The following is a 27,172-nucleotide window of genomic DNA, read 5'->3' as shown; positions in this document are numbered from 1 at the left end:
CTTTTACTTGAGAAAAATCAAGTACGTGGCATTTGAGTTGGGGACTGAATGTTGGGAAGGATTGCTACTTGTAAAGATGACAGAGAGAAATGATGCTAAAAATATAAAAGCCTTACTAAGATAAATCGATCCAACTTCTTTAACACTTTTTCCTATAGATAAAAGTTCATTCAGTTATGGACTACAATATGGATAAATTTATTATCTAAATAAGGCTTTTATGTGCATTAAACAGATATTTAATGTATGCCTGCCATGTGGTAGGGAGATAATACAGCTTATATTCTAGTGAAGGAAGATAATATCAAATAAATAAGATAACTAACCATTAATAAGCACAATGGATAAAAGAAATAAACAAATAAAAAAGATAATTACAGCAGCTTTATAGGTGCTACAAGATCAGACGATGGAACAACTTGTGTTGGAGGTCCTTTTCAGATAGCTGGTCAGGAAAGTTCCTAGCAAAGAAGTGATAAATAAGCTAAAGATACAGAATGATTAGACATATAAAGAGAGGAGTATGCATACTGCAGGGGGATGGAATAAACACAAATACAAGATTTGCAGCACATGTGAGAAACAAAAAGAAGAGGAGTAAAGCTAGAATAGAATCAGTGAAAGAAAACTTACGGCCTAAGGCTTAAAAGGTACAAAAGGGCCCAGATCATGTAGAGCTTTATTTTTGAAAAGAGCAATAAGAAATATTGAAAATTGCTAAGTACAAAAGTAAAACTCTCTTGCTTTTTGCCTTAAAAAATATCAGTCTGACTGCTGGGTGAATGCGAATATCCTGATTTCCATCTGGCCAAAATGAAGTTAGAGAAACAAGATTTAGCCTCATTGACTGACAGAATTATAAAACTGGACAAACTGTATGAGACAATGGCTTTCAGACTTGGGCCATTGGATAGAATAGGATAACGATCCCTGACAGAGAGAAAACAAGTAAGGTGAATTCTATGACTGCTCCTAGCTTATTGCTTGGAGAGAGTATCCAAGCCACAGAACAGAGAGGGGAAATCCAGTTGGAGCCCACAGATTCCCTTTGTTGAGGAAAGAGCACTGGAAGGTCAGGAAGACTGCAGAGAACAGAGTATGCAGGGCAGAGTACCATGAAGGAGAGTGCTTCAAAGAGAGAGGGCTCCAGAGATCTACAGAAAGTTCTCAAATCTTCAGCTAAGTACTGATCAGCACATGCGTATGAAGTAATTACCCAAGGCTGGGAAAAGCAACACCCAAGATGAGAAGATTGAACAATTCCAGGAACTCAAACAGAAATGGGAAAATTTTGTGTTTCCACCAGTTAGAGTGGAAAACCTCTTAATTCAAAGGAACTCTAAGAATACAAGAAGGATATTGCCTTAGCAGGGGGCAAAATTAGCCACAGAGTGAAGGTGTATCTGGTCCTGTTTAACAAAGTTTAAAGCAAGCCTTAATAAGATCATACTATTTCCAAGCAACTAAAATCCCAGAAAAACCTTAGGAAAATTTATAGGAATACAAAAATGTCCAGACCAAAAAGATGAAATTCATAATGTATACAATCTAAAAAAAAATTTTCAGGAATGCAAAAAAGTAGAAAGTTACAACCCATAATGAAGAGAAAAATCAATTATTAGAAATAGACCAAGAAATGACACAAATGATAGAATTCGTAGACAAGGACATTAAAAGAGTTATCAGAACTATATTCCCTACGTCCAAAAAGATAGACGAAAGACTGAGGATGTTGAATAGAAACATGGAAGATATAAAGAAGAGTTAAAACAAACTTCTAGAGATAAAAAATATACTGAATAGATTTACATAGAGATTAGACACCAAAGAAGATACAACTAGAGAATCTGAAGAAAAAGCAATATAATCTATATAAAATGAAACAATGAGAGAAAAAAAGATGAAAATAAATAAACAGAGCATCAATAAACTGTGACACAACTTCAAATGGACTAACTTACATGTTATTAAGGTCCCCAAAGAAGAGAGGAGAGGAATAAAAAATATCCAAAAAATCAATGGCTGAATTTTCCACATTCGATAAAAACTAAGTTCACAGATCCAAGATGCTCAATGCAGCTCAAAAACAAGAAATAAAAAGAAAAGGAACATCCTAATCAATGGATAGAAATCTATGATAGAAAATCCACCATGGAGAATCTATGATAGAAAAATCTTAGAAACAGAGAAAAATTATGTATTAGATATATAGATATTAAGATAAGAATGACAGCAACTTCTAGTAGGAAACAATGCAAAAGATATCTTTCAAAAAGAAAAGAATAAAAACTTACAAATACACAGAAGCTGAAAGAATTAATTACTAGCAGCCCCACACTATAAGAAATGTTAACAAAAGTCTTTCAAACATAAGGAAAATATCACCACACGGAAATCTAGATCTACACAAAATAACAAAGACCACCAAAAATGATAAATTTGTGCTTAAGTATAAAAAACATATTTTCTTAATTTTTAACTCTCTTTAAAGAAAAAAGAACAATAATATATTATTGGATTTATAACATCTATATAAGTGAATGTATGAATACAACACCACAAAGGCCAGAGGGGAGAAACGGAAGCATACCATTACAGGGTTCTTACATAATACTTGAAGTAGTATAACATAACTAGAATATAGTCTGTGATAAATTAAAATATATACAATAAATTCTAAAGAAACCACTGAAAAACAAAACAGAGTTATAGATAACAAGCCAACAAAAGGATAAATTAAGTCATAAAAAAGACTAAAATCAAATAAAGGCAGAAAAGAGGGAAAGGGAACAAAGATTATATGGGAGAAATAAAAAATAAATAGCAAGAGAACAGACAAATCCAATCATATATCAATTGTTGCACTAAATGTAAACTATATTCACAACCATAATACAAGTCTCAATAAATTTGAAAGGATTCAAATCACACAAAGGATGTTCCCTGTCCACAATGGAATTAATTTAGAAAGATAACAGAAAAGTCTTGGGAATTTTAGGAACCAAATAACAAATTTCTAAATATCTCATGGAGTGAAGAAGAAATCAAAAGGAAAATTAGAAAGTTTTTTAACTGAATGAAAATAAAACAAAACATATCAAAATTTGTAGGATGCAGCAAAGCAGCAGTTATGGAAAATTTACAGCACTAAACACGTGCATTAGAAAAGAAAAATAGTCTCAAGTCAATGACCTCAGCTTTCACCTTAAGAAATCAGGAAAAAAGGAGTAAATTAAATCCAAAGTAAACAGACAAAAGGAAATAAAGATAAGAGCAGAATTCAATGAAATAAAAACAAAAGTAAGAAATACGTGAAACTGAAAGATGATTCTTTGAGAAAATAAATAAAATTGGCAAGTCTCTAATCAGAATAATCACTGGGAAAAAGGGAAGAAGAAACAACTTACCCATATTAGTAATGGGAGAAAAGACATCACTACAGAAGTTAAAGATTTCATACGCATAATAAGGAGATATTATGAATAACTTTAAGTCAATAAATTTTACAACATAGATAAAATGGATACATTTTTTGTATGACACAAACTACCAAAGCTCACTAAAAAAATAATAATCCAACTAGCCTTCTATCTAGTAAAAAGTGGAAATTATAGTAAAAAAAAAACCTTCCCACAAAAAGAACTTCGTACCAACTGACTTCACTGATGAACTCTACCAGACATTTAAGGAAGAAATGTACCAATCCTACACAAACTCTTTCAGAAAATTACACAGGAGGGAATACTTCTCAACTCATTCTATGACACCAACATTAGGCTGATATCAAAACCAGACTAAGATATTACAAGATATTACTAGAAAGTAATCTCCCTCATGAAGACTAATGTAAAAATCCCTAACAAAATTTTGGCAAATCAAATCCAATGAATGCATAACAAGGTTAGCACATTGTGACCAAGTAGGGTTTATCTCAGGAATACAAGGGTGGTTTAACATTCAAAATTAATCAATTGTGGGGCCAGACTTCTGGAATGAGAGACTGAGAAACCTGGCAAATCTTGTCCCCTAAAAGCAGTAACAGAACCAGATAACACTCACCAAAAAAATCATTTCAAATATGGGGAGTGACCAATGGCATCCAATAAACTGTGAAGCAGTACTTCAAGAAAAACTACTCAACCTTAGTAGAACCAGTGGGAGCCTGTGGAGTTTTAGCCTTAGGCTGCCACCATCCCTCCACCCCCAACTCCATGGCTGGTAGCCTACCAAGGCTGAGCTTGTCTGGAGAGGGTCGGGAAGGTGGGAGACTCATGCCCAGGGAATTTGTCAAAAATAATCATTGTCTTGGTGGCAAACTATCAAAGAAGCCCAAAATTGCAGCTGCCTGAGGCTGAGATATTTGGAGCAAGCAAAAACCATCCAGAAATTTCATAGAGAGATCCAGAAAACAAAAAGGTACAAGAGGCTTTGATAAACTCCCAGACCCTCCTGGTGGTCTGGAAGGTTGCATACATGTGTAAGGCTGAGTGCAGACTCAGGAGAGACCAGAAAGAGCTACAGGTATCTACTCATCCCTGGCTGAGTGTAAGGTCTTGTGCAAGGGGGGAAGCCTTGTTAGCTGAAGGTACTTAAACACAACCTCCAACTAATCATTGGTTGGCCTCTAAGCACTGCTTAGAGGGAAATTTATACCTTTTAATGCCTGTATTAGGAGAGAAGAAATATATCAAATCAGTAAGTTAAGCTTGCACTTTAAGAAACTAAAAAAAGACAGGCAAACTAAGCCAAAAGCAAGCAGAAAAAGGAAATCATAAACATTAGGGCAGAGATCAATGGAATGAAAAACAGAAAAATAGAGAAAACTGATAAAACCCTAAACTTAGTTCTTTAAAAAGACCAATAAAATTAGCAAATCTTCAGCTACACTGACCAAGAAAAAAAGGAGAAAAGACACAGACGTAGAACTCAAAAAGGGACATCAACACCAACCTGACAGAAACTGAAAGGATTTCAAGGGAATACTATAAATCACCTTATGCTAACAAATCATACAACTTAGATGAAGCGGATTAATTCCTAGAAAAACACATATTACTACAACTGATTCAAGAAGAAATTAGAAAATCTGAATAGATCTTTACACAAGTAAAAAAAATTAGTAAAAAGCCTTCCCACTAAGAATAGCCCTGATGCAAAAACATCTAAAGAATCCACAAATTCTTCTATTAAATAGAGCAAACACTTTACACTTTATTATATGAGGCCAGTATTATTCTGATATGAAAGCCAGACAAAAAACATAAGAAGAAAAGAAAAATTCAGACCAATTTTCCTAATGAATATGGATGCAAAAATCATAAACAAAATATTAGCAAACCAAATCCAGCATTACATGAAGAGGTTTATATATAATGACCAAGCAGCTTTTAACCCAGGAGTGCAAGGTAGTTTAATACTTCAAAATACGGTAATATATTACATGTTAATAGAATAAAGGAAAAAACTAGATGATAATCTCAAGGGACACAGAAAGAGCATTTGACAAAATCCATGGTAAAAACGTTCAATGAACTAGGAATAGAAGGGACTTTCCTCAACCTGATAAAGGGCACCTACAAAAAAACCTACAGCTAATATCATAGTTAATAGTGAAGGCTAAATGCTTTTTCCCTAAGAGTGGGAAAAATGCAAGCATGTCCACTCTTGTCACTGCTATTCAACACTGTACTAGAGGTTGTAGTCACTCAGGCAAGAAAAACAAGTAAAAGGCAACCAGATTGAAAAAGGAGAGATAAAAACACCTTTATTTATAGACAACATAATCCAGTATGGTGAAACTCCTAAAGAATCCACAAAAATACTACTAGAACTAATAATGATCTCAGCAAAGTTGAAGGATACAAGATCAATATACAAAAATTAATTGTATTTCTATACACTAGCAATGAACAATCCAAAAATGAAATTAAGAAAATAATTCAATTCACAACAGCATAAAAAGAATAAGATACTTAGAAATAAATTTAACAAAAGCAGCACACTGCTTATATATTGAAAACTACAATACATTACTGAGGGGCCAGCCCAGTGGCCAAGTGGTTAAGTTCACACGCTCCACTTCAGCGGCCCAAGGTTTTGCCGGTTCGGATCCTGGACGCGGACATGGCACCACTCATCAGGCCACAGTGAGGCAGTATCCCACATGCTACAAGTAGAAGGACCCACAACTAGAATACATAGCTGTGTACTGGGGGGATTTGCGGAGAAAAAGTAGGACAAAAAAAAAAAGGATTGGCAACAGTTGTTAGCTCAGGTACCAATCTTTAAAAAAAAAAATACATTACTCAGAGAAATTAAAGAAGATCAAACACAATGTAATATGGTTCAGCCATAAAAAAGGAAATCTTGCCATTTGTGACAACATAGATGAAGAGGGAGAACATTATGCTAAGTGAAATAAGTCAGACACAGAAAGACAAATACTATATGATTTCACCCATACATGGAATCTAAAACGTCACACTCGAAGCAGAGAATAGAATGGTGGCTGCCAGATGCTGGGGAGTAGGGGAAATGAGATATTAGTCAAAGGGTACAAACTTCCAGTTATAAGATGAGTAAGTTATGGGGATCTAATGTACAAGATGATGACTATAGTTAATAATACTATATTGTATACTTGTAAATTGCATATTTGTTAATAGAACAGATCTTAAGTGGTCTGATCACATACCCAAAAATGGTAACTATTTGAGGTGATGAATGCGTTAATTAGCTTGACTGTGGTAATCATTTCACAATGTATATGTATAGCAAATCATCATCTTGAACATCTTAAATATATACAATTTTTATTTGTCAATTATATCTCAATACATCTGGAAAAATAAAAACTCTTCAAACACACTGGAAGGTTCTCTCATGCCCCTCCAAGTCCACACCTCCCAACAGTAACCACCATTCTGAGTGCTATCACCATTCATTAATTCAGCCAGGTTCTGAACTCCACATAAATGGAATTACACAATGGTCCTCTTTTTGTGTTGAGATTCTTCCATGGAGATGCTTGTTACTGCATGTATCAGCAGTTTATTTTTTTTCATTTCTGTGTATTATTTCACTGCATGAGTATTATATAATATTCTATTCTTTTGTGTGTGTGTGTGAGGGAGACTGGCCCTGAGCTAACATCTGTTGCCTATCTTCCTCTTTTTGCTTGAGGAAGATTGTCACTGAGCTAACCTCTATGTCAATCTTCCTCTATTTTATGTGGGATGCCACCACAGTGCGGCTTGACAAGTGGTGCTAGGTCTGCACCTGGGATCCAAACTTGCAAACCCTAGGCCACCGAAGTGGAGCATGCAAACTTAACCACTATGCCACCAGGCCAGCCCCATAATATTCTATTCTTAATGGACATCCAGGTTAGTTCAAATTTGGGACTACTATGAATAAAGCTGTTACGACATTCAAAAAAAAAATGAATAGGAGAAACATTTCATGTTCATGGATTGGAAAAATCACTATTGTTAAGATGGCAATTTTCCCCAAATTGATCTACAGATTCAATACAATCCCTATCAAAATCCAAGTAGGCTTTTTTTATTTCCAGAAACTGACAAGTTGATGCTAAAATTTATATGGAAATGCAAAGGACTAAGAAAAGCCAAAACATTTTCAAAAAAGAACAACAAACTGGAAGACTAATACAGTTCTCAATTTCAAAACATACAGTAAAGCTATAGTAATCAGGGCAGTGTGGCGCTGACATAAAGATAGACATAATTAACCGATGGAACAGAACTGAGATTCCTGGGGGAAAAGAAAAACAACTTACATTTTTGGTCAATCGATTTTCAACAAAGGTGCCAAAGCAATTCAGTGGGGAAAAGATATTCTTTCCTTTCCACAAATGCAAATGGTGAATTTAGACCCTTACCTCACACAATACATAAGAGTTAACTCAAAACAGATCATAGACCTAAATGTAAGATCTAAAACTACAAGACAGAAAAAAACATAGGAAAAAATCTTCATGGCCCTGGCTTAGTCAAAGACTTGTTAGCTATGACAACACACAAACAATTTCTAAATGAAAAAATTAATAAACTGTATTTCATCAAAATTAAAACCTTTTTTACTTCAAAAAGACACCACTAAGGAAAGGAAAAAGGTAAGCATTTCACCAAAGATACACAAATGGCTGATAAGCACATGAAAAGATGCCAACATCATTAGTCATTAGGGAAATGCAAAATTAAAACCAAAGTAAGATACTATTACATATTGACTAGAATGGCATATACTTTAAAAGACTGACTTTACCAAGTGTTGTCAAAGGTATGCTGCAACTGGAACTTTCATACACTGCTGATGCGATGTAAAATGGTACAAATCACTTTAGAAAACAGTTTGTCAGTTTCTTAAAAATTTAATCATATACCTACCATAGGACCCAGCCATTCCACTCATAGATATTTCCCCAAGAGAAATGAAAGCATATGTCTAAACAAAGACTTCTATATGAACTTTCATAGCAGCTTTATTTGGAATAGCCAAAACTTGGAGAAAAAAGCCAAATGGTCATCAACAGATGAATAAACTGTGCTATGGCCATACAATGGAATACTACTCAGCAATAAAAAGGAATGAACCATTGATATACACAACCAACGACATAGATGAATCTCAAATTATGCTAGGTCAAAGAAGCTAGACCAAAACAAGGAAAACATACTGTATTAATGCAATTTATATAAAATTCTAGAAAATACAAACTAATCAACAGTGATAGAAAGCAGATCAGCAGTTGCCTTGGGATGGGAGTAAGGGATGTAAAGTAGCCAGAGGAAGGGATTACAAAGGTGCCCAAAGAAACTACTGGGGATGATGAATGGTCATTATTTTTGACATATGTCACAACTTACCAAAGTGCACATTTTAGATAAGTTCAGTTTATGGTATGTTGATTATACATTAATAAAGTGTGAAAAAAAATAGACCTAAGGACAAAGAGGAAACAAAAAGAACTGTTATATGGCTATTAGAATTCTAGGCAAGAGGCAGTGGTGGCTTAGACTGAAATGGAACCTGTAGAGATGTAGACATGAGTAGATAACTTTAAAGTTTATTAGAATACAGAATTGACAATACTTTGTGAAACAGATATTGGGAGCTGAAGGAAAGGAAGGAATCAGGTACAACTTTTTTTTAGCTTAAGCAAGTGAGTGAATAGTGGTGCCATTTACTGAAATGAGGAAGACTGAGACAGAATTACAGAGTCAAAGTTTCTCACTATGATTACCAAGAGTGATTCAAACTGGTTTTACAAGTTTAATGTCTTTTAAAACAACGAACCAGATTTTAAATACGGACACCTAGAAAATAAAAATGGGGCACTGATCAACTACCATAAATATGAAAAAAAAATTATTATGTTTATGATAAAGAAAAAGAAAGTAGTAATTCATAAAACAGGGATTATAAAACAGATGCAAAACACCTTGGCCCAAAATATTTTTTAAAATAAATAAATGAAAGGTAGATATGTACATCAGAAAATCGTTACTTATAACTACTTTAATTAAATGCTACATTTTACTTACAGTGTTTTTTTTTCCTTAGAAGTTTTACTTAGGTCTGTTTACGTTTCTAACTAAAAATACTTCTGTCCAGTAAAATCAAATTAATAACTCAAAGAAAGCATGCTACAGGTTCTTTATTTCCTTCAACATCTTTGCTTACCTGTTTAATCTTTCAAATAATGTTCCAAATTGTGCTGTTTTATATGATGGACTGAAAGCATCTTGATTTTTGTTTAATTTGGAAATCACTGAATTAGAATAATTAACATTACTGAGCTAAAAAAAAAAGGAAGAACCTGCCAAAAGGGTAAATGTACATATATACAATTTAAATAATTTACCGTAAAACCTCATTTAAGTAGACATCTATAGTTTAAAAATGTACTTTTTAGTCTAAAAGAAAGAGCGTCCTTATTGAAAACAAAATAAATACTGTTCTAATAATGAAAGCAGTGTCAGTATTTGAATGACTGCTAAAATAACAGGGTTGATCTATGGTGAGCTAACCATTTTCTCAGAGGTAAAAAAAGATTAAAAAAAAAAGACCCGGAACACCAAGATCTTGAGTAAATAAAAGTTAAATATCGCTGACAGAAAATAATGATTTCTCCCAAGGAAACAACTGTACTTATCTCAGTTCCTCCATTTACTAAGTAATTTTAGACTGCTACTTTAATCTTTTTTTTAAAAAAAGATTTTATCTTTCTTCTTTCTCCCCAAAACCTCCCGGTACATAGTTGTGTATTTTTAGTTGTGGGTCCTTCTAGTTGTGGCATGTGGGACACCGACTTAGCATGGCCTGACGAGCTGTGCCATGTCCACGTCCAGGATTCGAACCGGCAAAACCCTGGGCCGCCGTAGTGGAGTGCATGAACTTAACCACTCGGCCACAGGGCCAGCCTCTGCTACTTTAATCTTTCTGAATATCGCTACCACTGAGTGCAAAACGGGGAAAGTAGGGAAAGACTCTTGTGAAAAGCAGATGTGATAACCCATTTGTTAATGAGGAAGGTGCCATATAAAGATATTATAATGGCCCAACACTAATCTATCCAGCAATAATAATTCATATCTGTAGTATATTTTATGTATAAGCCATGAAACACAGAAACGAGACGTCCAAAGACAAGCAATGACAGAAAGAGTCAGAAAAAAAAAGACGTGCAGGCAAAAAGAGATACTAAAAGTCTTTTTTTAAAAAAGAGGTCTAAAATCAACAAAAGCTGAAAATAAAGTCTGATAACACATCTCATCTCAGCCTCAGAGAGACAGTGTCAATGGTGCAGGGACAATGTCATCCCTTGAAGCGAGAAACACACAAACAAATCAAAACAGAAGAGAATATTATATATTGGCTCAATACTACTTCTCCAGGGACTAGTAAGCCCCAGACCACTTTTTATTCTAACCTGTTTTTCAACTCATTTTCTTATGTAATTTATAGTCTCATTTTAATTTTCCTGAAATCTCTCCAAATATATATCCAAATAAATAAATTCCCTAATACTTCACAATGTGACACCACACCTTACCAGGGACGTTAGCTTCTCTTTTCTCTCTTCTGCCATATGAAGTACAACATTATTTACCCCTTTGGAGATAATCACTAACCTGCAGTCTCTAAGTAGAAGATTATTCAAGTATAGATTACACAGGGTCTCATTCTCTATCCTATAAACTATTTAACAAAGCAAGGATGAGTTAAAGCTGATGTAGGATGCAAGTTTTAGTCTTATAAAATACAAATGGAACGGGTAACTGAATGTTTTTCATTGCATCACTCGAAAATTATTGGGGGGCCAGCCCAGTGGCATAGTGGTTAAGTTCCCACACTATGCTTCGGCGGCCCAGGGTTCACTGGTTCAGATCCTGGGCACAGACCTACATACCACTCAACAAACCATGCTGTGGCAGCAACCCATATACAAAATGGAGGAAGAGGGCCACAGGTGTTAGCTCAGCAACAATATTCCTCAAACAAAAAGAGGAAGACTGGCAACAGATGTTGGCTCAGGGCCAATCTTCCTCACCAAAGCAACAACAAAAAATTATTGGGTCCTTAAATTAATAAGCCTAGCACAATACTTCATTTTCCCTTCTCTGAAAAGCAGAAAACATACTTCAATAAAATTGAATATCATTACATATTGTATGTAACTATAATACTGTAATATATAACTATAATTTATAAATTATAAATTTGCTAATTATAAATTAATTTAGAAATAATACACAAATATGACATAAAACCACCTCATGCTAAAAATGGGAGAGATTCAAAACTAAATATTCTTGTTAACCTTGTTAACAAGATAGAGTGTTTACATAACCATTTTACTCACTACCATTATATATTAGTATAGTAACCTTTAATAATTTTATATTTTTTAACTCTATGTAAACTTAGTAAAAGATCATTTCTTGGTATGTTCTATGGCACATATATTTCAAACTTCAAAAATTTGGATGTTTTTATAATTTTAACTTTAGAGACTACAACGATTGAATGTTTTAGCACTAAATATCTCTATCTATATACACATATGTGCATAGTCTTGGATGGAAGTGCATATAACCAGCTATCTTTCAAATCATAGACAGAATCAAGCCATCACAACTTATACTTTAACAGATTACTATGACATCACTAAGATTATGTACTGCTATTCACAGGATCCTTTCCATATCATGTATACTGGGCCATCATGACATCACCAACTACTCCTTTACTGTGATTACAATCAAGTATTACATAACACATTGAACTATGGTCAATTTTACTATCAATAATTTTATAAAAAGATGGTGATTTCAAAGACTTTTAAAGAACATTCCAGTTTTGGGATTCATAATCTTCTACAGCCCAGAGAATTAAGTTTTTGACCTAAGAAGAATTATTATACTTAATTTCTCTCCTAATTTGGCTATATCTGTAGCAAGCCACAACTAATATTTTTTCAATCTATAAAAAGAAAAAAAGAGCATATCACAAAAATATAAAATGCTAAGAACTAGTGATTGAAAGGGACCTGTTCACAAACAACCAACCCACTAACTGGGAAAAAATATTTGCAAGTCGTATATCTGACAAAGGCTTAATATCCATAATATATAAAGAACTCACACAACTCAACAACAAAAAAAATCAAACAACTCGATCAAAAAATGGGCAGGAGACATGAACAGACATTTCTCCAAAGAAGATATACGGATGGCCAAATAGGCACATGAAAAGAAGTTCATCATCGCTGATCATCAGGGAAATGCAAATCAAAACTACACTAAGCTATCACCTTACACCCATTAGAATGACACAAATAACTAAAACAAATAGTAACAAATGTTGGAGAGGTTGTGGAGAAAAAGGAACCCTCATACACTGCTGGTGGGAATGCAAACTGGTGCAGCCACTATGGAAAACAGTACGGATATTCCTCAAAAAATTAAAAATAGAAACACCTTATGACTCAGCCATCCCACTACTGGGTATCTATCCAAAGAGCTTGAAGTCAGCAATTCCAAAAGTCCCATGCACCCCAATGTCCACTGCAGCATTATTTACAATAGCCAAGACATGGAAGCAACCTAAGTGCCCACCAACAGATGACTGGATAAAGAAGATGTGGTATATATACATACAATGGAATACTACTCAGCCATAGAAAAGAACAAAATCGTCCCATTTGCAACAACATGGATGGACCTTGAGGGAATTATGTTAAGTGAAATAAGCCAGATAGAGGAGGACAATTTCTGTATGACTCCACTCATATGAGGAATTTAAAAATGTAGACAAAGAGAACAGATTAGTGGCTACCAGGGGAAAGATGGGGTGGGGGGTGGGCACAAAGGGTGAAGGGGTGCACCTACAACACAACTGACAAACAATAATGTACAAATGAAATTTCACAAGATTGTAACCTATCTAACTCAATAAAGACTTTTATTTAAAAAAAGAAAGGTACCTGTTCATTCTGCTTTTTTCATATGCAACTTTCTGAGGACTAGGCACTATTCTGGGAATAAAATTTTGTCTTGTAATATCTCTGTTAGAAGCTAATTCTGCTGACAAAGATGGTGGTGTGAAGCTGCAGTTTTCTATTCTGCTCAATTGAGGTTCGAACATTGTATATGAGTCCATGACTTGTGAGGACTATAGGAAAGAAGACACAATCATGTGATTTGCCAAAATATATAAACTAGAGACGAGGAAAGTTAAAATAAAAGTGAAAAAAGTCACGAGTTAGAGAAAAAGTCCCAAGTAAAGGCAAGTCATCAGTAACTGACAGTCCTTACTAAGACAAGAGAGGTTATCAACTAAGATTATACTTAAGAGCTCCTTTCCATCTGCCTTTCTCACCGATGGTCCCCTCTACCCTCAAGCTCCATTCCTACATGTCGTTTCCTAATGACAGGAAATCTAAGTTTCATTTATCTACAATTCAGGTGAAAGATTTCCAAGAGATTTTAGTATCACTGCCATTATCTTTCTGACGTAGCTTAACTTTGGCTATTCAAAGGAAAGAATAATTAATAATATGGCATTGGACTTTCACATTTCAAGCTTTAATCACAATCTATGTGTTTTCTAATTGATTAAAATCTTATTTGCTAAAAAATAATTATCTGAAATATACTTTGAAAGAAAAATAATCTTGGGATCAACATGAATATTGAAAATCACAATTTGATATAAAATGAAATAGTCTGGTCACCACGTTTGAAAACATGAATCGCTCAATGATCACATGAACCCAAAGTAGAACTCCCCAAATGAATTATCCTTTGCAGCTCTTCAGTGACAGGCAGAATCAAATGCTTTGCACACAAATGCCTAGTCTACATTACCAGAACTCCAAAGGGTTTCTCATAAGCAATCGTTAAAATATTCTTAAGGTATAGGTTTCTTACATTAAAAACTTCTAAAAGAACAATTTTAAAGACTAAAAATTTTTTTTAAAGGATAACTAATTTTCTCTGATTCTCAAAAAATTTATATCACTTGATGGTGAAACTGGCAGAAAGTGAGCCACTGATGATTAAGTAGCTAGGAACAAAAGTTTTTTTCCCTTTTGCAATTACTGATTATAGCTTTTAGCTGTTTAACCCACTCATTGTTAATTGTGCTGTTTAGGCAATATGCGGACTCCCGCTAGGCTCCTATAGGTAACATCTTCCTGGTGCCTGCATCACCATGGTAATGCGTGTGTGAGCTGTTTTTCAGGAATTAGAACTCCTTGTCCACTTCAGGCCAGTTGAGACCACCAACTCATCAACTGGGCCCACGGAGATGTCCGACAGGTGACCTTTTAACTTGAAGAGGCTAAAAACTCTACCCTCACATCATGCCAATGTCGCCATTTTGTGAACATGGGTCCTATGAAGAGGCATGAAGTCTGACTACGCTTGTGCAGATCATCATTACCTCACCTCTCCTCACCTCCAATCACCTCTCTCCACATTTCAGACCACGTTGACCCCGTCCCATATATATCCCTGAGTCTCTGTTTTCAGGGAAGCAAATTTCAGGCTCATGAGCTCGCTTCCTCACATGGCTACCTTGTGAGTAAACCCTCTCTCTGCTGCTATCTCGTCATCTCAGTGTTTGGCTTTCTGGGCGGCGGGCAAAAATGAACCTGGTTGGGTAACAGTGGCATGTCACAATTGTTAAAATAACTTAAAAATTTTTTTGTTTAACTCTCACCTTAACTGGGCCAAGTTCTTCCTTGCTGCCTTGTCTTTGATAGTGTAAACTAATGAAAAGAAAATGTAACAGTTAAACACATAGGTGGCAATAAAATTGATTATCTTTTATAAATATTTAAAATTCATACTGTTCTATACAAATATGAAAACATATGGAACTCTTAAGTAAATCATTCCAGGGTTATAATATTACTGTGTTTTATAAAAATTACATTATTACTAGAGAGAGATTTTTATGATAAGGAAAGTCAAACTATGCATCCAAAAAACACTTAGCATGGATATTAGTTCATTGACAAAGGTCTTAATAGTTTAATAATACTGCTAACAGTCAAACAAACAAAAACTGGAGCTAGGATAATCCCTTTATACATTTTCCAATGAATAAAACAGAGTTGATAATGACTCTTTCAAATACCTAATAATATACAACCTAGCTAAAACCTACTTGTTTTCCATATCACCAATGCAGAGGTTAGACGGGACAAGATGAGGCGACATTGGAAGTTCTAAATCATGTTTTCTCAGGGGCATTTTTATGTCTCTATTCATATTCACATGGATCGGTTTTCTCACAGTTTCTATAATGAAAAAGTTGCAATTAAAAATTAAGAATGAATAATAAAATCTTTTAAAAGCATTGGTTGATATACCATGGTCATTAAGTAAATGTACATCTTAGATATTTACTAAAACCACCTATATACTATACATGATAGAAGACATTACAGTACTAGCAACTATCACAGATAATTCAAATCATCTTTTTCTTCATCATCTTACATTCTCCTCATGAAAGGGGCCCTACAAATTTTGCTTTATTTTTTGATTCCTTCAAAACTTCCCTAACCCCTAGACTGTATCAGTTGCTATATTACACTTTCCCATAGCACTACATATGTTCTCTATTATAGCACTTACCATAGTTTACTGTACTTGATTAACTCTATCTCCCTCACTAGATTTTTAAACTTTAGATGCAGCAGCCTTGTCTCTCCTTATAGACGATATAACTATTTTGACCGTGAAGTGGACTAAGGAACAAATGGGAGATGAGAGTGAAAGGGCATAGCAGGAAAGAGAAAGGACCCAGAGACACCTTTACTTGTCTAATAGGAGAAAATTCAGTATGTGTAAATATCAATGGAAAGCGGAAGTAAATGGAATCCAGATCACAGACAGAGAGACCTTCCTTTGATCAGAGGGAATTACTTCTGTAGTTAGAGGAGGGAAAGAGAAGATGGATGAAGAAGGAAGGTCGTTTATAGAACTGGTGGTAGAAATTTGAGATAATTCTCATCTGATAGCTTCTATTTCCTCTGAACTATGATACAAGGTCATTTAACGAGCATGAAGTGATAAAGAATAGTGTTGGGAAAGAGAGGTTTGGGGAGGTAAAGGAAGAAGGTATGAAATTTTCAAAGAAGAGAAAAGTGACACGATTAGAGATCAACACCTTGGGAAGAGCCATGTGTCTTTCCCTTTCTGATAAATATTCAAAAGAATGATCCAGATAGAGTTAGATTACTTTTTAAAAATAGTCTTGGGACAGCCTTCATTCATAGTTTATTTATTATTGAGTGTCTATGTTATTGCTAGAGACAGTTCAAGGCACAGGAGATAGAAAATGAACAAACGTGGTAAAATCCTTCTTCTCATGAAGATATTTTAATGGGGGGACAGAATAAACAAATTTCTAAGAAAATATAGGATTATGAAAGAGTGACAAATTAAAGAGGGTAAAGGAGAGACAGCATTTGGAGGGCAGGGAGCTATTTAGATGTAGTGATCAGAGAAGGCCAATCTAAGAGGACATACTTTAGCTGAGACTCAAATGTTGACAAGCCAGACATGCAAATATCTCGAGGGAGACTATTCCAGACAAAGAACAGTGGCAGAAAGAAGGTCATGTGGCTGAAATAAAATGAATAGGACAAGTAGTAAGAAACAAGGTCAGAGAGGCAGGCAGGGTGCAGATCCTTCTGGTTCTTTTAGACTTTGGTAAAATCAGATTTCATTCTAAGAGCAATGAAAAGCAATTGAGGCTTTTAAGCTGGGGAATGATAAATTCTGATTTGTGTCTTTAAAAGATCATACTAACCACTGTGTCACAGACTACAAAGGAGTAAAAGATAAAGCAGAAAAACAGTGATAAGTTCAATTACATTAAAATTAAGAACTTTTCTTCAAAGACAGGATTGAAAAACTAAAATTAAAAGCCAAAGGACAAATATACCTGACAAATAATTCCTAAATACATAGACACAATAAGAAAAAGACAAACAACTCAAATAAAAAATGAAAAAACTACTTGGAAAAGTACCTGACAAAAGAGGAAACCTGAATGACAAGATAGTCAGTCTCATTAGTAATCAAGGAAATACAAGTTAAATTTACAATGAAGCATCAATTCACTGAGTTAACAACTATCCTGCTTTCATAATAATCACTCCCTTGCTTTTCTTTAAATTTTACTACCTTCGAACATATTTTTTCTGTTTTGGAACTTTTCGTACATGGAATTTTACTGCTTGCATTCTTTTGTGAGTTGCTTTCTTTATCCAACTTTATGTTTTTGAGATTCATCCACACTAATTACACGTAGTTGAAACATTTTCACTGCTCCATCATTACTTGGATATGCCACTATTTGCTTAACCATTTTCTGCTAATGGACATTTGGGTGGTCCCCTTTCCTTCCTCCTCCTCTGTCCTTCTTTCTCACTTTCTCCTCCTTCTCTCTCTTTTTTTTGTTTGCTACTTAACAACAACAATATCCAAACAAGCTTGTACATGTCTCAAAGTTCACAAGTGGAAGAGTTTCACTCAGATATATACTGCTGAGCTGTAATGTACATACATGCTCAACTTTACTGTGTAATGATCAATGTAATTAAAAAACAAAAAAAAGGTGGTAGGTTATAAGGCCATTATACTACTCTAGGCAATAAATGATGATGATTTGAATCAGGGTGCTAATAGTATAGGTAGTGAGAAGTTATCAGACTTGGGATACATCTTGGAACTAGAATGACAACAAGAATCAACAAGGTCCTTAAGTCTCTGCCTAAGCAAAATGGTTGGTTATCAACCTATCTACAAGGTTGAGAAGACTAAAGGAAGAGAGTCTTCCAATTTCACTTAGTTATTACCCTTGGAAAAATGCTTCAGAAGATCACTTTTTTCATAAAGCTAACACAAATAAACATATTCTCTTTACCTTTTGCTTTCTCCTTTCCTGCTTGATCAGAACCCTGGTCCTGAAAAAGGAAACAGGATAAAAAACACAATGATTAAAGAAATGGTCTCTAAAATGATTGTTGAGCCAGCCTGGTGGCAAACTGGTTAAGTTCACATGCTCCACCTTGGTGGCCCAGGGTTCCTGGGTTCAGATCCCAGGCACGGCCCTACACACTGCTCATCATGCCATGCTGTGGCAGTATCCCACATACAAAATAGAGGAAGATTGGCACAGATGTTAGCTCAGGGACAATGTTCCTCAAGCAAAAAGAGGAAGATGGGAACCAGATATTAGCTCAGGGCCAATCTTCCTCACCAAAATAAATACATAAATAAAATAAAATGATGTCATTTTAGTTGAATTAAAGATTTGGAATTAAAATCTAAAAGTATAGTGATAATTATGCTATTTTATGAAAAGAAACTATGAAAATGTTCTCAAATGTTATAGTATATACTGTTTCACAAAATTTTCTTAGATAGAAAATCCAAGAACTAATAAGAAAGGCTCTACACCTATCATTAATAATGAAGCATAAAATACATCTGAATTATAAAATCAAGATAAGCAAAGAGAAATCAATGCATTGGCAAGGAGGTACCACTGAAACATTCTCATATGATAGCAATATTCTTGGTCAATGCTGCCATTTTAATTTTCCTTGTATTTCAATATTCTACTTCTATCAACAGGAAGTAGAGAAAGGACCAAAATCTATATAGGATTGAAAGAAATGTTAAGTTTATTATTAGAGCAATTCAGTCACATTACTATATCAGCTATGCATACTTGAAATCTCATAACTTCTTTAAAACACAGCTAGCTTTTATGGATGTGCTTCACACCTATGATCTCTGTGCCAAACACTGCAACGAATCCCATGATAGTGCAATATTTAATGGTTATAAATTATTTGCTCTATTAATAATAGTAGAATGCTATAAAACATTCATGACAAAATAAGCAGATATGCACAATAAATCTTTTGGATATACATGAAACTATGATCTCAAATTCAAGATTTGTACAAGAATTATAAGTAAAATGACAAAATGTATTTTAGCTACATGAGATTATATAATAACATGAAAATAATAATTGCTAATGATGAGTACCATATGTCTTGCACCTTTCTAGACACTTCAGATACTTTACATGTACAAACTCATTTAATCTTCACAGGAACTCTGTAAGGTAGGTTCTATTTTTATCCCCATTTTACTGATGAAGAAACTAAGATGCAGAGAGGTTAAGTAACTTGCCCAAGGTCACACTGCTAATAAATGGTAGAGCCAGACTGAAACCTAAGCATTCTGGTTTTGAAGTTTTCAACCAGATATTATACTGTCTTCCAAGAATTTCAACTGTGAATATACAAAGCTGTTCATTTTCCAAATGATTTTCATAAACTACATGAATGACAGTTACTGAATACCCCCAGACTTTGGTACTTACTGAACTTGTACTTTAACATACTTCCCAATAGCTATGTCTTAATTGACCATTTTGAGTTCACTGAGCAAAGAATTCGATCTGTCCAGATCCACGCAGCATAAGTGCACTGCTGGCATTCAAACTTTAGAAAAGAAAAAGAAAATAAATCACATTTCATTGACCCATCAAATGCTAAGGCTAGAGAGGACATTAGAGATTAGTTTATTCTCCATCACTTTAAAACTTAAGGCAAAGAAAGCAAAGTGGGGGCTGGACCGGTGGTGTAGCAGTTAAGTGTGCATATTCCGCTTTGGCGGCCTGGGTTTCGCCAGTTCAGATCCCAGGGGTGGACATGGAACCGCCTGGCAAGCCATGCCGTGGTAGGCGTCCCACGTATAAAGTAGAGGAAGATGTGCACAGATGTTAGCTCAGGGCCAGTCTTCCTCAGCAAAAAGAGGAGGATTGGCAGCAGTTAGCTCAGAGCTAATCTTCCTCAAAAAAAGAGAAAGCAAAGTGACTTTTCAAAGTTCCGAAATATAAGAAGTATGACAGAGCCAGCAGTATTAAACAATCCAGATTACAGAGACAGTAGGAAGAAAAATCAATTCTATAAGAAGTTCCCACATTATAAAGATCAATAGAATTAGGGACTAGCCAAAGCCTAAATACAGTCTTCATATATGTATAAATCAAGTGATTTTACTCCAGGCTGATTTTCCATTATCCAGGACACTCTTATGGCTCTCACCAAATTCTATGTACTCCATAATACCTATTCCTATGTGCCTAAGAAAAAATTAATTAGGATTTCAAGACCAATTGCTAGATTAGCCTACTAATACTAGACAACAGTGAAAGTGAAAAAAGATCCTAACGTATAAGTCAAAGGCAATTTCATAAAAAGAACATTTTAAATTATTATTAAGGCAACCAATGCTACTAAATAGTACTATGTGTCTAAATGTTTTACCAAATATAGTCACTCTCAATTACCTGCACTAGAAAAGAAAACTGCATCAGTTAGGATTCTTAAGTTACAAGAAATTGAAAGGTCCTTTGGTTAATTTAAACAGAAAATAAATTTATTAAAAGAAAATCAGGTAACCAACAAACATGTCAACAAAGCTGAGGAAGCACGTTTGGCACCTGGCAAGAACAAGGAAGTCTAGGGAGCTGTGGCATCATAGTCAAAATCAAGCCATAATTAGTCTCCTAAGGACACCACTGCCAGCACTGGTGAATACTAAACACCACTGACTGCACCAGTTCCACTCCTGGACAGTGAACACCACCCCCTGGCATCACTGGCATTAAAATTCAATCCTGCTGCAGCTCTTGCAACTGCTTCCAACTACAATAGAAGCTCTGTAGTCCCTACTTCTTTGTGTTACTAGCTTCTAATTCAAAGTACAGGACAAGTGCATCTAAGTCTCAGCTTAGGTCACATGCCTATTTGCTAGCTGCAAAGCATAGTGAAACAAATGTCTGGGTTTTTTTCCCAAGATTCCACATAGGCAGGTGGTCTGTGCCTATCACCAAAACTCATAAGGTAGGAAATACCCCCACGCATAGATAAGGGGCTCAGATGCTTGGCTGCCAGTGAGTACAAATGTCCACTAAAGAGATGTAGATTAAAATTAAACTAGTTGACAATCCAAGTGACTTTTTACTTGGCTATGTCAGTGGAAAAAAAAAAAAAATATATATATATATATATATATATATATATATATATATATATTCCTAATAGTTGCTTCTAACAGTTTTGCTTAGGCTAACTTAAAATAAAACTGTAAAGTTGTTTTTTTCTCCCCCAAGGGTTGACCAAGATGATGATATAGGAGGATCTTGAGCTCCCCTCTTCCCACAGACACACCAAATGTACAGCTACACTTGGAGCATTCCCTCTGAAAGAGATCCAGAAACTAGACTAGCGACTCGTACACATGGGACAAATGCAAAAATACCCAGGTTGAAACAGGTAGGAAAGGCTGAGACACACTCTCATCATAAACCCCACCCCTGCCACAATGCCATACAGTCAGAAGGGAATCCCCAACTCCACCTTCTCCCTGAGGAGCAAAGGGTTTGACCTCCACATCTAGTGCTCCAAATTTTAAGACTCTCACCAAACAGACAGACTCCCAAAACACCTAGCTCTGAAAGCCAATGGGCTTGTGTCCACAAGACCCACAAGACTATGGCAAATAAATAAGCATTCTTAACAGGAATGCAGCACTCACCAGAGCTATCCCCTCAGGGTTCAACATGGAGTGAGCAGGCAAGTATGTTTTAAGTAAGCCTCATGGTAACCACAAAGTAAAAGGCTAGAGGAGATATACAAGATAAAGAGAAAGTTATCAAAGTATACCATAGAGAAAATCATCAAATCACACAGGAAGAGAACAAGAGAGGAAGAAAGGAATAGAAGAATTACAAAACAACCAGAAAACAACAAAACAGCCATGGTAAGTCCATCCATGTAAATAATTACTTTATATGTAAATGTTTTTTGGTTGAATGGATTAAAAAACATGACCCAAATATATGTTGCCTACAAGAGACTCATCTCAGCATTACAGACACAAACAGACTGAAAGTGAAGGGATGGAAAAAGATATTACATGCAAAGGGAAACCAAAAGCTAGGGTAGCATAATTCTCAGACAAAATAGACTTGAAGACAAAGACTGTAACAAGAGACAGCAAAGGCCATTACAAATGATAAAGGAGTCAATTCATCAAAAGGATACAAGAACTGTAAATATTTATGCACCCAACATTGGAGCACCTAAATATATAAAGCAAATATAAACAGAACTAAAAGGAGAAATAGGCAGCAATAAATAATAGCAGGGGACTTCAAAACCCCACTTTGAACAACAGATTGATCATTGTGATATTGTAATTTACAATAAGAAATACATATTTGGATGCAACCAACATAGGAGCACCAAAGTACATAAAGTAACTATTAACGAACCTAAAAGGAGAAGTGAACTACTACATAATAATAGTAGGGGACCTAAACCCCACTTAGATCAATGGATAGATCATCTAGACAGAAAGTCAACACGGAAATAATGGAATTAAATGAAAAACTAGACCAGATGGACTTAATAGAACATATATAAAAACAGCAGAATACACATTCTTCTCAAGTGCACATGGAACATTCTCAAAGATAGACCATATGTTGGGAAAGAAGGCAAGCCTTAATAAATTTAAGAAGACTGAAATCATATCAAGCATCTTTTGTGACCATAATGCTATGAAACTAGAAACCAACTACAAGAAAAAAGCTACGAAAGTGACAGATATGTGGAGGCTAAACAACATAGTACTGCACAACCAATGGGTCATTGAAGAAATTACAGGAGAAATCAAAAGATATCTGGAGACAAATGAAAATGAAAATACATTATACCACACCAACTCATGGGATGCAGCAAAAGTGGTCCTAGGAGGGAAAATCATAGCAACACAGGCTCACCTTAAAAAACAAGAAAAATCTCAAGTAAGCACTTTTAAACTGCACGTAACAGAAATAGAAAAAGAAGAACAAACAAAACCCAAAGTTAGCAGAAGGAGGGAAATAATAAAAATTAAAGCAAAAATAAATGAAATTGAAGCCAAAAAATGGTAGAAAGGATCAACGACCAAGTGCTGGTTCCTTGAGAAGATAAAATTGACAAACCCTTAGCCAGACTCACTAAGGAAAAAAGAGAGGAGGCTCAAATAAAATTAGAAATGAAAGAGGAGAAATTAACCGATACCACAGAAATACAAAGGATCATAAGAGAATACTATGAAAACTATATGCCAACAAATTGCAAAATCCAGAAGAAATGGATAAATTCTTAGACTCATACAATCTGCCAAAGCTGAATCAAGAAGAAATAGAGAATTAAAAAGACCAATCACAAGTAAAGAGATTGAAACAGTAATCAAAAACCTCCCAAAAAATAAAAGTCCAGGACCAGATGGCTTCTCTTAAGAATTCTACCAAACATTCAAAGATTTAATACCTATCCTTCTCAAACTATTTCAAAAAATTGAAAAAGACTGCATACTTCGTAAGTCATTCTACAAGGCCAACATCAAGATGATACCAAAGCCAGACAAGGATAACACAAATAAAGAAAATTACGGGCCAATTTTGCTGATGAACAAAACTCCTCAACAAAACACTGGCAAACCGAATACAGCAAAATCTTAATCTATCACCATACAGCAATGATCAAGTGGGATTTATACCATGGACACAGGGATGGTTCAACATCCACAAATCCATCAATGTGATACACCAAGTTAACAAAATGAGGAATAAAAAACGTGATCATCTCAGATGCGGAGAAAGCATTTCACAAGATCTAACATCCATTTATGATGAAAACTCTCAATAAAATGGGTATAGAAGGAAAGTATCTCAACATAATACAGGCCATATATGACAAACCCAAGCCAACATCATACTCAACGGGGAAAAACTAAAAGCCATCCCTCTGAGAACAGAAACAGGACAAGGGTGTGCACCCTCACCACTCGTATTCAAAATAGTACTGGAGGTATAGCCAGAGCAATTAGGCAAGAAAAAGAAGTAAAGGGTATCCAAATAGGCAATGAAGAAGTGAAATGCTCACTGTTTGCAAATGACATGATTTTATATATAGAAAACCCTAAAGAATCCATTGGAAAGCTATTAGAAATAATCAACAATAACAGAAAAATGGCAGGGTACAAAATGAACTTGCAAAAATCATTTGCATTTCTATACTCTAATTACAAACTAAGAGAAAGAGAACTCAAGAATACAATACTATTTGCAATCACAACAAAAAGAATAAAATTTCTAGGAATAAATTTAACCAAGAAGGTGAAAGACCTATACAATGAAAACTATTAAGGCTTTATTGAAAGAAATTGATAAAGACATAAAGAAATGGAAAGATATTCCGTGCACATGGATTGGAAGAATAAATACAGTTAAAATGTCCATACTCCCTAAAGCAATCTGCAGATTCAATACAATCCCAATCAGAATCCCAATGACATTCCTCACAGAAATAGAACAAAGAATCCTAAAATTCATATGGGGCAACAAAAGACCCCAAACAGCTAAAGCAATCCTGAGAAAAAAGAATAAAGCTGGAGGCATCACAATCCCTCATTTCAAAATATACTACAAAGCTATAGTAATCAAAACAGGATGGTACTGGTAAAAAAACAGACCTACAGATCAATGTAACAGAATTGAAAGCCCAGAAATCAAATGACATATCAGATTCAATGCAATCCCTATCAAAATTCTAGTGGCATTTTTCACAAAAATAAAACAGACAACCCTATTATTTGTATGGAACCACAAAAGATCCCAAATAGCCAAGGCATAATTGAGAAAGAAAGCTGGAGGCATCATACTTCCTGATTTCAAACTATATTACAAAGTGACAGTAATCAAACAGTATGGTATTGGCATAGAAACAGCCAGACAGACCAATGGAATAGAATATCCAGAAATAAGCCAGAAATATATGGTCATTCAATTTATCACAAAGGAACCAAGAATACACAGTGGGGAAAGGTCAGTTTCTTCAATAAATAGTGTTGGGAAAACTAGACAGTCACATGCAAAAGAATGAAACTGTAACCGTTATCTTACACTGTACACAAAAATCAACTCTAAATGGATTAAAGACTTGAATATAAGACCTGAAACCATAAAATTCCTAGAAGCAAACACAGGGGGTAAGCTCCTTGAAATTGGTTTCGGCAATGATTTTTTGGATTTGACACCAAAAGCAAAAATTAAAAAGTGGGACTACATCAAACTACAAAGCTTCTGCACAGCAAAGGAAACCATCAACAAAATGAAAATGGAACCTATGGAATTGGAGAAAATATTTGCAAATCTTATATCTGATAAGAGTTTAATATCCACAATATGAGGAACTCATACTACTCAACAGCAAAAAACAAATAACCTAGTTAAAAAATGGGCAAAGGACGTAAATAGGCATTTTTCAAAAGAGACATGCAAATGATCAACAGGTACAGGAAAAGGTTCTCAATATCACTAATGCTCAGGGAAATGCAAATCAAAACCACAATGATTTATCACCTCATGTCCTTTAGGATGACTTGCATCAAAAAGAAAAGAGAGAACAAATATTAGGATGTGGAGAAAAGGGAACCCTTGTGCACTATTGGTGGGAATATAAATTGGTGCAGCCATTATGGAAAACAGCATGGAGGTTCTTCAAGAAATTAAAAGAACTACCATTTGATCGAGCAGTACCACTTCTGAGTATATATCCAAAGAGAAATCAACATCTCAAACAGATATCTGTACTCCCATGTTCATAGGAGCCTTATTCACAACAACCAAGGTATGAAGCAGATTAAGAGTACATCAATGGATGAATGGATCAAGAATATTTGGTATATATATACATCATGGAATATCATTCACCCTTTTAAAAGAAAAAAATCCTGGGCCAGCCCAGCAGCATAGTGGTCAAGTTCGCACGCTGTACTTTGGCAGCCCGGGGTTCGCAGGTTCAGATCCCAGGCACAGACCTAGCACCACGTGTCAAGCCATGCTGTGGCTGCATCCCACATAAAGTAGAAGAAGACTGGCACAGATATTAACTCAGCAACAATCTTCTCAAGCAAAAAGAGAGAGATTGGCAACAGATGTTAGCTCTGGGCCAATCTTCCTCACAAAAAAAAGAAAGAAATCCTGTCATTTGTGATAACATGGATGAACCTGGAAGGCATTAGATAATTAAGTCAGACAGAGACAAATAGGACATGGTACCACTTATATGTGGAATCTAAAAAAAAGTTAAAATCATAGAAACAGAGAACAGACAAGTGGTTGCTGGGGGGTCAGGTAAATAGGGAGAGGTTGGTAAAAGCATACAAACTTTAAGTTATAAGATGAATAAGTTCTGAGGATAACATGGTAACCATACCATTTGTTAATACAAAATAACATTGTATTGTATAATTGAAATCTGTTAAGAGAGTAGAACTTAAATGTTCTCACCAAAAAAGAGAAATATCTGAGGTGATGGATGTGTTAATTAACTTTCACAATGTATGCATATATCAAACCATCACATGGTATACTTTAAATATCTTACAATTTTATTTGTCAATTATACCTCAATAAAGGTAGAAAAAAATAAGATAGAAAAGACGGGAGAACAAATGAATATATCCCCAAATAATGGGGTAAACTA

The 27,172-nt window shown here is 35.0% G+C and overlaps 1 pseudogene; it reads right to left on the bottom strand.

Moving 5' to 3' along the window:
* LOC139043281 (regulator of DNA class I crossover intermediates 1-like) overlaps positions 1-27,172 on the bottom strand; it is a 60,902-nt pseudogene that overhangs the window by 25,592 nt on the left and 8,138 nt on the right.

This window comes from Equus asinus, unplaced genomic scaffold (genome assembly GCF_041296235.1).
Source record: "Equus asinus isolate D_3611 breed Donkey unplaced genomic scaffold, EquAss-T2T_v2 contig_197, whole genome shotgun sequence".
NCBI classification, from domain to species: Eukaryota; Metazoa; Chordata; class Mammalia; order Perissodactyla; family Equidae; genus Equus; species Equus asinus.
Note: the sequence above shows the minus strand (reverse complement) of the source record. Positions and strands in the feature narration are given on the sequence as shown.